The sequence below is a fragment of the Amblyomma americanum genome, chromosome 5 (assembly GCF_052857255.1).
Source record: "Amblyomma americanum isolate KBUSLIRL-KWMA chromosome 5, ASM5285725v1, whole genome shotgun sequence".
Classification (NCBI taxonomy): domain Eukaryota; kingdom Metazoa; phylum Arthropoda; class Arachnida; order Ixodida; family Ixodidae; genus Amblyomma; species Amblyomma americanum.
Genome location: NC_135501.1, coordinates 89,631,047 through 89,645,286, shown reverse-complemented (window position 1 = coordinate 89,645,286; position 14,240 = coordinate 89,631,047).

Below are 14,240 nucleotides of genomic sequence, written 5' to 3'. Positions count from 1 at the left end.
GAGGAAGAATTGACCGGTGTTGCGCTCCCACGTGCTTTTCCTTTTTATTAACTGCGTTCAGGTGAACAGCCACCCGTTTCTTGGCCGATCCCCCAGTGTGGGTATGTGCCATCTTTTGATAGGCTAACAACTACAACAGCGCGAGCTGCGTAAGTGAACAGTTTGAAACTGAACGCAATCGGAGCTGGTCATCCTCGCCTGAGCTCCGACAGATTTGGCGACCCTTCTTCGAACACGCAACCCCATCCTCCTCGATGGATTCCGCTGGCTCTTCCACCCTGCCTACCGTCGGTGACACGTCACAGAACGCTAAGCCTCTTGGTGCTTCGGCGGCCGCGTCCCAGCCAGTCAGCCTGCCGCCATTTTGGCCCAATAGCCCCCCCCCCCCCCCCACTCTGGCTCCTGCAGGCTGAGGCGCATTTCCAGCTGCGACTTATCACCAGCCAGGAGACTAAGTTCCTCCACCTCGTGTCGTCCTTGCCTCCTGACTTCGCTGAGGACTTAGTGGACGTCATCAGCTCACCGGGCTCGGATCGACCCTTCGACAGGTTGAAGGCGGCTATCATCGACCGCAAGTCAGCGTTCGAGCGCAGCAAACTCCAGCAGCTCCTCAGCGCTACAAAGCTTGGTGACAGCCGCCCATCGCAGCTCTTCCGTCGCATTCGCCAGTCTGGGAGACTCCGCTGCTCAGCACCACCCACTTCTGCGTGAGTTGTTCCTTAGCGACTTCCTCAACGCATGGTCCCCATCCTCACAGCTGCCGGTGATGTTTTATTAGACAAGCTCGCGGAACTCGCTGACCGTGCTGCGGAATACTCACGGCTTCCCAACGTGAGCTCCGTGGGCAGTACGCCTCCCTGTACTGCCGCGGACACCCAGCTTGCCAGCATCGAATGTGGAGGTGATGCTCTTGCTAGGCGGCTCGATGTCCTCGCGCTTTTGCCGCGCCGTTTGCCGCCGGGGTTCAGGCCACGCCGCCGCTCTCCGGAATCCCAGCCATTCGACGCGCGGCCAGCCACATCGTCCTCTGCTGTATACTGGTACCACCATACTTTCGGAAGCTCTGCCCTCAAGGGCACACACCCGTGCTCATGGTCGGAAAACGCTGCGACCAGCCACTGACCGCAGCAAGTGGTGCGCGTGGACGGACATGCCGCCTCTTTTACCTCTCGGACAAGATTACTGGCACTCGTTTCCTGGTCGACACGGGAGCACAAGTCAGCGTCATAGCGGCCTCTTGGGCAGATCGCCGTCGCAACGAACAAACCTCCCCGCCCCAAGCGATAAACTCTCTCATTCGCACGTACGGCCTTGATTCCTGACGCTTAGCCTCGAATTGCGCCCCAAGTTTCGTTGGAACTTCATTGGACGTCTCGCAAGCAGTTCTGCGCACGAACTTCCTAAGTTTCTTCAACCTTGCCGTCGACATGCAAGCTCATCGCCTCATAGACCTCAGCACGCACCTCTTCATCAACGGCGTACTCTTCACCTTTGCGGCGACGGTGCTTCGCGCACTCTTCCCCGCTTCGCCGTATGCGAAAGTTCTGGATGATTTTCCCATCCTCACAAAGTTGCATGCGAGAAAGTCACCAGTGAAGCACTCGATCACTCACCACATCGTGACTTCGGGACTTCCATTGTTTGCGTGCCCTCGCCGTTTGTCGGGAGAGCGCCTCGCTAACGCTCGCCGTGAGTTCGAACACATGCTGGAACTCGGCATAGTACGCCCTTCCTACAGTAACGGGACGTCGCCACCTCACATGGTGCCAAAGCAAGATCCGGGCGACTGGAGACGATGTCGAGATTACCGTGTCCTCAACGCTCACACTTTAGGGGACCGCTATTGACTTCCTCACATACAGGACTTCACATAAAATCTGGCAGGGTGCACGATCTTCTCTAAAATTGACTTAATGAAGGCTTATCAAATTCGTACAGAGCCCACTGATATTCCGAAGACGACTATTACCACACCGTTCGGCATCTTTGAATATGTGCGGATGGCCTTTGGCTTGCGCAACGCCACACAGAATTTTCAGCGAGCTATCAACGAGGTTACGCGAGACCTCGACTTCGTGTTTGCTTACATCGATGATCCCCTCGTAGCAAGTTTATCCGGTACTGAGCATGAAGCTCATCTGGGCGCCCTCTTCCAACCACTAGATGAATATGGGCTCGTCACCAACCAGAACAAGTGCCCCTTTGGCGTAGCTACAATAGAGTTCCTCCACCACCTTGTAACTGCAAAGGGCATTCGGCCTTTCGAGAGCAAAGTCAAAACCATTCAAGATTTTCCCGCCCCCGCGTCACTCAAAGAGCTCAGAGAATTCTTGGGCCTCCTGAGCTTTCATCGCCGCTTTTCCCGAAGTGCGCCTCTTTCCAGAAGCCTCTGACTGAACTTTTGGCTACAAAAAAAGATTCTGCTGCGCCACCTAAGTGGACTGAGGACGCTGCCGCTGCATTTACTGCTGTCAAGAAGGCGCTCGCAGACGCCACTTTGCTCATGCATCCAGGTTCTGATGCTACACTGCGCCTCGTCACCGATGCCTCGAGCATTGCTGTCGGCGCAGTTCTCGAGCAGCACGTCTCTAGTTGGCAGCCCCTCAGTTCTTCTCTCAAAAACTGAAGCCTACTGCAACTAATTACAGCACCTTCAGTCGAGAATTGCTCGCTGTGCACCTCGCCATCAAACACTTTCGCCACTTCCTGGAGGGCCGCGATTTTCACGTCATCACGGACCACAAGCCCTTGAATTTTGCATTCCAAAGGAAACACAGCACCTACACTGCACGCGAGATCCGCCAACTGTGTTTTGTCTTCGAGTTTACAGTGGATCTCCGTCACGTCCATGGCCCGGAGAATGGTGCTGCTGATGCGCTTTCCCGTTTTAGTGCCATGTGCTCCGAATCACCAGTGCACATGGAGGAGCTAGCGGCTGCACAGAGCAATGATCCAGAGCTGCAACGTCTTCGCTCCTCATCCGCGTCTCTGTTCTTCGCCAACTCTTCACTGCCGTTTTCCCCCCAGTTCATTACATGCGACACATCCACTAGTGCCTCGCGCCCCACCGTACCTTAGGAGTTCCGTCGCACCATTTTTGAAAAACTGCACCGCCTGAGCCACCCTGGTATTCGTGCTACACAGAAGCTGGCATCTAATTTCTTTTGGCGAAGCATCAATGCCTACGTCCGCCACTGGGCACGAACCTGCCTTCACTGCTAGCGCGTCAAAGTTAGCCACCATACCGTGACGCCTGCTTCTTCTTTTCGGCCGCCTGACACAAGGTTTTCCCACGTTCACATAAACATTGTTGAACCACTCCCGCTACCACGTGGGGCCTCTTATCTGCTGACCTGTGTGGACCATTTTAACCAGTGGACCGAAGCGTTGCCCGTTGCTGACACTACAGCCGAGACCGTTGCTTCGGCCTTCATGTCCGGCTGGGTCTCTCGTTTCGGCTGCCCGTCTGTCGTCACCACCGACCGCGACCGCCAGTTTCAGTCAGTTCTATTTACTGCTCTTGCCAATATTCTGGACGTTCGACACATCTGTACGACCGCCTACCATCCTTCGGCCAATGGCATGGTGGAACGTCTGCACTGACAACGAAAGGCTGCCCTTACCACTTATAAGCCAAGGGAACGCTGCTCCGGCCACCTTCCCCTCGTCCTCTTGGGAATGCGCTCGGCACTAAAGGCTGACCTCGGCAGCTCTTCCATTGAGCTAGTCTATGGCGTTCCCCTACGTCTTCCTGGAGAATTCTCTGCTTTCTCCCCTCAGTTAAACTATGATGCTTCCACCTACATCCGAGACATACGCAACACATTTCGCCACATTATTCCTGTCACCCTGCAGCCCGTCACCCTCAGTCCGTGTTCGTCAGCCAGGACCTGGCCTCCTGCATCCAGGTCTTAATCCGCCGTGACCACATCCGTCCACCCCTAACGCCGGCCTACCATGGACCATTGCGCGTCCTCCATCGTGCGCAGAAGACCTTCACGTTAGACGTCAACGGCCTTGAAGACGTCGTGGGTGGTGACCGCCTCAAACCAGCCTACAATGCCACTCTTCTTCCCGTCGGCCCTACACTCGCTCTCGCTTCGGCTACGCCAACATTGTGCGCTGCTTCCTCCAAGCACATCCGCTGGTGAATCCTGTGGTTTCGTTCTACGGGGAGGGGGGGGAAGGGGGGCAGGAGTCCTGTAGCGCCCCTCGCGCCACGATCGGCTCGCAGGCCATGGCACCGGCGCCTGACAAGAAAGAGGAAGTAGTTGAGTTGAGTTGAGTTGAGTGGTTGTAAACTACCGGTGGGATTAGCCTTGCAGTTGCTGCCGGCAATTGCTCCACCGTAGCGACACCTAAATAGAAATCACAGAAACACTGTCCGCAAAAACCCAAATAGACACTCCTGAGGTCACCATGTGGAGGCCAAATCCGTGTCCTGCAGGTAAAGTAGAAGAAGGCGAGAAGCATCCCTTCTACTCGACTGGCTTCCGCGCGGGAAAACAATGTCCTGAAGAGAACTGTGAGGAACTCCTGCCTTTTTGAGGGATCCGAATAACACAGCCCGTTCCGCGTTGTACAAAGTACAGCACAAAAAGTAATGTTCTATGTCACCGCACACACCACACGTTCAACACAATGGTGACAACGCTAGGCCAGTCTTATACATCCACGCCGGCGTACGAGCAGAATCCGTTCGAACGCGGTGCAGCAAAATGGCTTGGTACCTTTTGAAACCTTTGGTCACACTTGGCTGATGAGGAGAGCTCCACAAAGAACTGACGTGGCACGACATCACATCTCTGAACATTTGCTTGACTTCATGAGGGACTCCATGTACTGGAATCCCGGAGAGAGCTGTATGGGCGAGGTTGTCTGCTATCTCGTTGCCTAAGACACCTATGTGCGAGGGCACCCATTGAAAACGTATAGAGAAACCTTTGCTATGTAAATTCTGCACCAAACGTAGGGATCTAAGACACAAGGCATCAGTGGGGAACCCGTACTCTAACCTTTGAAGGGCAGATTTTCAATCCGTAATTATGACAGTAGGTTGAGGCGTACAACACCGTAGCTTCTTTAGAGTTGCCTCAATGGCAACGCTTTCGGCCATTGTGGAGGACACGACTTTAGTGAAACGAACAGACCAATCATACTTCAAAGGCGGAATATGAGAAGCAGCTGCACTAGATCCTCTGACCTTGTCCACAGAGCCGTCTGTAAAAATTTGAAGATGAGTGGCATATTCGGTCTCAAGACGTTCCAGTACGAGCGAACGCATTACCGTGTTTTCTAACCTACTAGAAAAAGTAATACTTAGAAACTTTTTGCAGTTTGAAGAAAAACACAAAATTATAACAGCAGCTTAGTATGGCTTCCGTAAGCACCGCTCTACTGAACTTGCACTATTAGATTAACGAGAATATATATTGAACGAACTCGAACATAATAGGATAGTCATCGGTATTTTTCTTGATTTTTCGAAGGCATTCGACTTATTAAACCATACAATACTTCTTCGTAAACTGGAGCGTTGTGGCTTCCGCGGCCATGCACTATCGCTTGTGCAGTCATACCTCATGGATCGCAAACAGGCAGTGGCAATAAATGGTCTCCTCTCAGATATGCAATCTGTAGGCTGTGGCGTTCCACAAGGTAGCATTTTGGGTCCATTTCTGTTTAATCTTTACATCAATGACATTGTACATGCAACTCCATTCGTTAAATTTATCATCTATGCTGATGACACCAGTATTTTTCTTGCCGGAGATAATGCAGCTGAACTCACAGATACTGCAAACAATGCACTGAAGCAAATAGAAAACTGGAGTAGCAGAAATGCGTTGCGGATTAACACAGCAAAGACTAAAGTCGTTGTTTTCAGAGGTAGAAAGAAGAAGGTCTGTCTCACTAAGAACATATTCCTGCAGTCCGTACCCTTAGAAGTTGTGCCTTCATTTAAAACATTAGGTATATTATTTAATGAAAGAATGTCATGGGATGATCATGTTAGCTTTGTAACAAATAAATGTTCACGTATTATTGGTCTTCTTTACAAGAACCGTGAGATACTGCCGCGAAATGTAATGCTAATGCTATATAATTCATTGATACAATCTCATTTCAGCTATTGCCATTTAACCTGGGGTGCAACAACAGCAGGCAATCTTCAGAAACTACACTTGTTACAGAAAAAATTTCTAAGAATTGTTGAAAATGTTTCGCATACCTACCATACGGCCGCACTTTTCTTAAAGTATAACTTACTACCAATTACTAAGCTTTATGACTATCGTCTGAGCAAGTGTGTGAAAAACGAGGTGTTGAAGAACATATCTTTTCTATCAAAATTAGCTGGTTTAGAAAAACGAGATGCAATGTACAGCACAAGAAATATAGCACAATGGAACGTAAAAACATACTGAACGTTCTATGGTAATCAAACATTAGAAAATAAACTACCACGACTTCTTAACAAACTCGCACAAAACGATATTGATCTCCAAAACACAACACGCCACAAACTGTTCGAGTATTTTTTTTTACACTACACCTAACCTTTTTTTCTGTGATTTGTCTACCTAATTCTTCTTTCTTTCACCATCATTGTAAGTTTTCTTTCCAGCCAGGACAATGCTGTTGATTTTATGCTGACTACTGTAACCGGATAAACAGCTCTGCTATATGTATTTTTTTGTTATCTGTATTTCCTGTATTTTCTTTATTGTATTGTATTGTATTGTATTTTCTTTATTTCTTTACTGTATTGCTGTCAAAGTGGGGGCCCGTGGCCTTGTCAAGCTGTCAAACGGCAGCTTTTACTACGGGTCCCCGCCATCATCTGTACCATGGTGGCAAATAAATTTGAATTTGAATTTGAATTTGAAAGGAGAATTCCGCTTAGCCCGAACGTGTGGAATTGTCAAGGAACAATCGAGGCTCGGAAAGGACCAAGGTGGCTTCAACGTCTTAGGTCGGTCTCGAAGGTCGAGACCCAGAGAACGAAGAGTATTTAAAGCAAAGTACGCCCGGGACTCAGATCTCTTTCGAAGGCGCTGTAGAAGCGCTCTCCCGGCAACAGTCTCTCTGAGGCGGCCAATTTGCAGCAAAAGTCTTTGTGAAGCGGCTAGCCGAAGAGGTTTCGATTGAGACTCATACAGTACTGCATTGTTTGGAGCAGCCTGCGGAACGCCGAGAGCCGTCCTTAGTCCCATTCTGTGCAAAACCTCAAGGCGTTCCAGCCGCGATACCGAGGGGGAAATTAAAGGGAGCTGGTACATTATGCGACTTGTCACCAGGGCATCGTGAAGCCTCATCGTTGAAGCAGGATGGTTTTCACATGGCTCACTAGCAACTCTACGAAGCACATTGAGACGCGAAGATAGTGAACCCACAATCGAGTCCACAGCTCGTCGCCACTGTAGACGTGAGTCAATAGTGACGCCCAAAAAACGTATGTGGTTATCCTGACGAAGGCAAGACTGATCAAGGTCTATGCTCAGCCGCGCATACCGTCGTCCCCTACCTGGAAACAGGACGAAGCCAGATTTTTCCACCGAGAGAGTCAACCCAACACCTTGAAGGTAACTTTTAACTGAAAGCACGGCCTGTTGCGCTAATAGAGCTAAGCGTTTGTGTTGATATCCGGTTAACCAAAGACAAATGTCGTCTGCATATATCGACATATGGACATGCCTACAATGTTGTTGCACTTTTGAGGGAAGACCAGCCATGACAACATTAAAGAGCGTTGGCGACAGCACACTACCCTGAGTCACCCCTCGCGATACCGCCCTTTCGGAGCTCATTGTACTGCCTAACCACACTCGAAATTTACGATCACTGAGAAATGAGTGAATGAATCGCAGAAGATAGCCTGTACGCCTATGACCTGCAGACTATTCAGTATTGAGCTCTGGAGGACGCTATCATAAGCCTTTGATTCGTCTAGGAAAATAGCTAGTGTTGAGAGTCGAAAAGCACTGTGATGTTCAATGTGGCTTATCAAGTCCAGGACGCTATCTTGCGCGCTTAAACCTGTGCGGAATCCAGTCATGCATGTTGGTAGTGCACTTCTATCCTCAAGCCACCAAGACAAACGCTTACTCTCCATCTTCTCCATGAGCTTAGCCACACACGACGTCAGCGATACAGGACGATGCGAGGCCGCGTCTGTCATCCCTTTGTTGGCCTTCAGCAGCGCGACTACACAAGCCAGCTTCCATGAAGGGGGAACGTCACCAGACTCCCACACTAGATTGAGATAGGTTAGGAGCATCTTCTGGTGTTCCAGAGGCAGGTTCTGTAACATTTGTTTGGTAATGCCGTCAGGACCTGGTGCACAGCGACGCCACAGGCTGCGGAGCGCTGTCTGTAGTTTTCGAAGTGTGAACGGGGCGTCCATAACAGACGGAGACGTAGCAGGCAGAGCGCAGGGATGAATGCCTGGTATGGAATTTACAAATGCATCCGTAAATTCCTCTACCAAGCACACGAGATGTTTCCGCGTGCGCAATGCAAGCGCCTCGAAAGGTTTACTTGGACGAGAGCTACCAGCAAGACTGCCAACGACACGCCAAATTCTCGTTATCGGTGAGAAAACATTCAAACTAGCGCAAAAGGATGCCCACTGGGACCTACAGAGCTTGTTCTCATGACGTCTAATGGCAGAGTTGAGCCTGTTGAAAGTTGTCTTCCAGGCTCTGTCGTCCTTCCGCAACAGTTGTCGCTCCGCCCTTCTGCGCCCTGCGCAGAGGTTCCTGAGTTTTAAATCCGGAGTCGGAAAATGATCAGGTAGCTTAAGCACCGTGGTAGCAGCCATCTTAGCATAAATCATTTTGTCTGTCACATCACCGGAAACACAGGCTAAGTGCTCCCTGTATTTGTCCCAATTAACAACATGGCAAATTTTAGGACCACGCAGATGGAAGTGGGCAGTAAACACAAATATCGGGTAGTGATCACTTCCCATTCGGTCACCTCTAGTTGACCGCTGTACACGGACGTCAGGTGAATGTAAGGTTAGGCCTATAGATGTGGGTGAGTTTGGAGGCCGAAAGAAAGTGGGACTTCCGTCATTGGCCACGCACAGGTCCAAACTGTCGATGACTTCTACAAGTTGGCATCCGCGCGAGGATCTGTGTTCCTGTGACCCCAGGCAGGGCGGTGTACGTTGAAGTCACCGCAGATGATTCTGGGTGCTGGGCAGCGGTCACAAAGTTGCTGGAGGAACAAAGCCATATCGACCTTCTTCCGCGGGGACACGTATACTGATGCAATGGGCAGAGTTCGGAAGGCGAGCCGAATCCTCACAGCCACTACCTCAATACTGTCGGTGCAAAGATCGATGACGTTCAAAGCCACGTGAGGAATCTCCCTTCGTATGTAAAGGGCGGCACTTCCTGCGGGAAAAGACTTTATGCTGCAATTCTTGTGGGCGACGTACCCCGGCAAAGACCTCCCGCTTGTCAAGCCAGTATCCGAGAGGGCCAGTACTGGAACACAGGTCTCTTTCAAGAACAATTTTAGTTCTGCTAATCGACTTATAATCCCAGCGCAGTTCCATTGCAGGATAAACGGCACTTTTCTAGGGTTTTTAGTTGCAACAGGTTGAAGAAAACTAGCCATCTAGGAGTTGAAGTTCTCTGCGAAAGCGGTGATCAAGGTCTCAAAGGAAAGCACCAGCTGTATAAAGTTCTTCAAAGTGCCAGGCTGCATCGCTTGGCTATATGAACGCAGGACATCAAACAAAACGCGTAGAAGGTCGGAGAGATTCCGGCTTTTGAGCTCCTTATTTTGCTGTACGCACTGGCGCACCACTTCGACAAAAGACGGGGACTGGGACCCACTCTTGGCCACGGTAGCTGGTGCCTGCATCTCTTTTAAGGCAAGGGGATGTCCTCCATGTTGTCGAGTCTTGCTGTGATCTTGTCGCTGAGGAACATGGACACTTTTTGCAGAAGCAGATCGAACAGCCAGCTCACCCTCGGAGGCCGTTGCCGACTTGCTCGGATCAGGTCGTGCAGCGACGTCGCTTGCTACCACGTCCCGAGCTTCCGACTCGAGCGCAGGGAACTCTTCATTTCCATGTATCGGCTTCGCAGTAGGTTGTGGTTTGGGGCCACTAATGAAGGACTTGCGACGGTGTAAGGCGCTTACACGGAATGTGCAGCCACTGAAACTCGCTGGATGGTCACCTCCTCAATTAGCGCAAGCAAAATCTGCCTTGCACTCTTTGTAATCATGGCCACCACCACACCGCTTGCAACGTTGATCTTTGTGCAAACTCTCGCTACATGTCCAAAGCGTTGGCACTTGATGCACCGGGGAGGAGTTTCAACGAACTCGTGGACTGCATGTTTGGTGAAACCAAGGTCAATTATTCCAGGGCGCTCGGTGTTGGGAGCAAACCTTAACACAATAGAGTTTGTAGGCTTCGCTGCCCATTGTTGTTCTCCGGGTTCCACCCGGCGCATTAACCGTCGCACGTGCAGAACTCCTTGCGGTTACAAGTAGACAAGAAGGGAACTTTCCGAATACCACACTGGTACTCCCCTTATAACACATGTGTTAGTCATTTAGGAGTGTGGCAACCGGGCTTTAACTCGTATGCCACCAATCTGAGAGCACCGCAGAAGAATGCCTACTTGCTCTTCCGTTGAGATATCTAGATGAAGAGCCCCTTGCGTTATGAAGCGACTTCGAATCGGAGCAGATCCCAGTAGTACTTTAATATCATCAAACAGCCTGATAGGGTTGCACTCTCTGAAGTCAACACCTTTTTCTTTTGGCTGAACTATCACTGGGATGCCGACTGTCCGGTGCTTCCGATGACTCACCACTTTGAAGCCATCGTTGTCCATTTCCGCCATGTCAGCCACTTCCTCGTCAGAGGCGACGATAGTTGAGTCGTCCCCACTGAGCGATGATGACGCACTGCACTGCTGGACGTCCCTGATGACTGGCAGATCCCCGCCATGTGATGCCATGGCCGCCTCCGCCCCACTGGGCTCCTTCGGATGGCACTGCCCCTTTAAGGATACCGGCGCCGGAGCTGCCGTACCCTTCCCGTAGGGACAGTACCGCCTTAAAGACGCGGCCGTCTTCCAAGGATGGAAATATCCTAGTTAATAACAAGGAAACAAGGCAAAATTACTGAGCTGAGGTGACAACAGATCGAGCAGCGTCGTCTCAATAAAGAGGAAGTAGGGCAAGGCCGCCGCAGCGCGAGCAGCGCAAATAAACAGTTCGAACCTCAAAGCTGTCGGAGCTGTTTCTTCCTCGCCTTAGCTCCTACAGCGTCATAAACCAAGGAGGCCTCTACAAACACTGCGCACAGAGCTAAGAGGTTTAAAAGCGGATGAAGAAAAGATTCATAAAGAGAAAACAAAAATACTAACATGAGCCTGTACTTTCAAATCAAAGGAACAAATAACGTATTGTACGCTGTTATCTCCTCAGCAAAAACACGCAAGGAATAGATTCTTTTTCGTGTCGTAATATCTGAGAAGGCCATATGGCAGAGCAATCTTATGATTTTCTGGCAAGATAGCTGATACATCTGCGGGTCGGAGATCATTACAGGTTCCCAAACTCGCTCGCCTTAAATTGCTTTTTTTCAAGAGAAAACTAACCAGATATCGTATAGTTTTTGCATAGACATAAAAAAAATGTACTATGCCATCCCCCATTCTAAACTAATGTCTGTTCTTTGGTCAAAATCCGAACAGCAAGAAGCCGCTGTTTTCTTTCAAATCTCAACCGGCATTCTAACGAACATTTTCCTCGAAATGCTTACTGTGTACCTAGATTCTACTGTTGCAGCCCCAACAAGGAATACCATGTGCAGAAGGGTAGAGTTTGGGTCGGTTCGAAGGTAGCATCATATATTTCTGAGCTTTACTTCGCATCTTGAGCCAGAAAAATGATACCACCGTACATGACAATCCAGGAATCTAACATTTCTGTACGTGGACGACTTACTTATCTCTTGGTCCATGTATCCTCAAGCGACGACTACGTTCAACTTTGCGGAGAGAATTTAATCCTTGTTTCAAGCAAACCCACCTGAGTTCTCCTTCACAGATGTGCATCCTGATGGCAATAAAATCAAGTTCTTGAACCTGCCGCTTTTGTTTGGAGAAGCTCATCCGGGATGGCTGTACAAGCCTCGAAGCAACAAGAATTTCCTTCCCTTTGATGCTGACCATTCCAATAATGTCAAGAGGGCTATAGCGAGAGGGCCATTGCAGTCATACCAGTAAAATCGTGTCCATACGAAATGAGCACAAGTTTTTCTAAACAGATCACCAGATTAAGGAAAGCTGGTTATTCCCAAGAAACTCTCACCATGATCAGTGTGATGTTTACAGCACGCAAGCAGTCAGACATCGCAAGAGAAGAACATGTACCAACAATAACAGTGTTGTTGTAGTTCACGTTCATGGCTTCACGCACAATCTCAAGAAGATCGCCGCAGAACAAGCCGTCGAGGTGGTTCGCTCTGCGTCCAACTATGCACACAAAATATGCCGCCAAGAGAACAATGAAGAGGGAAAGGTGAGGCTGCTGTGAATCACCTGACAAAATAAAAAGGCCATGAGGAGGCAGTCATATACCATTTTCCAGTAACGAGCGGCAAATGCTATATCAAACGGACCGGCAGGTGCGTCAACGAAAGATCTAATGGACCTGCAAATTCATTAGCGGCAACTCCACATCGTTTTCTGGTCCTTCACTGTCGCCAGCCTCAGCACACTTGCACCGCTTACGTGAACATCAGAATTGTTGCAGGAAAAAAAGGCTGGTCAGGGAGATTATGGAAGCTATCGCCATCACCCAAAAAAATGAAATGACTGCGTCAACACCGCGTATATTGCACTCTCGATGAAAGAAAACGCGTTCCTGTATAATGCTTGCCCTGACCCATGAACGGGGCATATTTTGGAAAGCACCGCCTTTGTTCTTCTTCACTTACTTGAAGTTTTAGTGTTTTTAAAGCCTTACTTAGACATGTTTCCTTTGGCCTATTATTGTTTTTAGATTCCTGCTCACTACCGCTTTTGGATTCCATTCACCTAAATTAAGCTTTAGTTTTTTTTTCTTTGCTTCCGTTGAATAATAATTGAGTTTGACTGTGCTTCCATCTCTGTTGAAACCAAGGGTCTCGTTTTTGGTTTTTGTTTTCCCTTTAACAGCCTTTTTTTTAGTCAAGGCTCAAGCGTCTTAGCTATGTGCGCGGTGTTCGTTGACGCCTCCTTGGTTTTCAGAGGCAGATTTGGTTCTTTAAACATCTGGCCTTTGCAGCCTTGGTCAGTTTTTATGACTTAACCTCCTCGTTTTTCTGTCGGGCTTTGTCTCCACACGTGCAATTGATATGCACAGCGGACTCATATTATTTGGTTTCGTGCTGGTTTCTGTGCTCGTGTTGACGCCTGCCTAAGCGACCTTTTCATTTATTTTTATTGTTTTTCTTCCGCCCCTTGTGCCATGCGCAGAACCCGCCTCTCTCTCTCCCTCTCTCTCTCACACACACACACACACACACACACACACACGCGCGCGCGCACGCACGCACACACACGCACGCACGCACGCACGCACACACGCACGCGCACGCACGCACACACGCACACACACACACACACACACACACACACACACACACACACACACACACACACACACACACACACACACACACACACGCACGCACGCACACGCACGCACGCACACGCACGCACGCACGCACTCGCACGCACACGCACGCACGCTCACACACATACACTTCAGGAATCGAACAAAGGCTTGTTAAGAAATCGAGACTGATAGATTGGGCATTTTTATGTTCACTGAGAGACCACCGTCCGGATTGATTTATTTTGGCAACCTGTAAAATATGGAGCGATGAAGACAGAGGTGGCAGGAGTGGGCAAGAGACACTTTTCCGTAATAATTTCAAACAAGTGCCTAAATTTCTCACATAAGCATCTTAAAGTAGATTAGTTCGGTGGACCGCTCAAGATATTTGTCAATTTAAGCATATTGTTAAAAAAGGACCGTGATTTCGCAGGATGCATTGAAAGTCCTTTGGTAAAAGTTAGTGAAAAAAGAAGGCTAACGCTAAACAGGTATATTCTCAATTTCGCAAAGACAGATACAATACGCAGCCTATGATCCCTTTGAACGCATTCAAGTTAATCGCGTAACAGAAAGGTCCACCAAAGTGACAATAAACT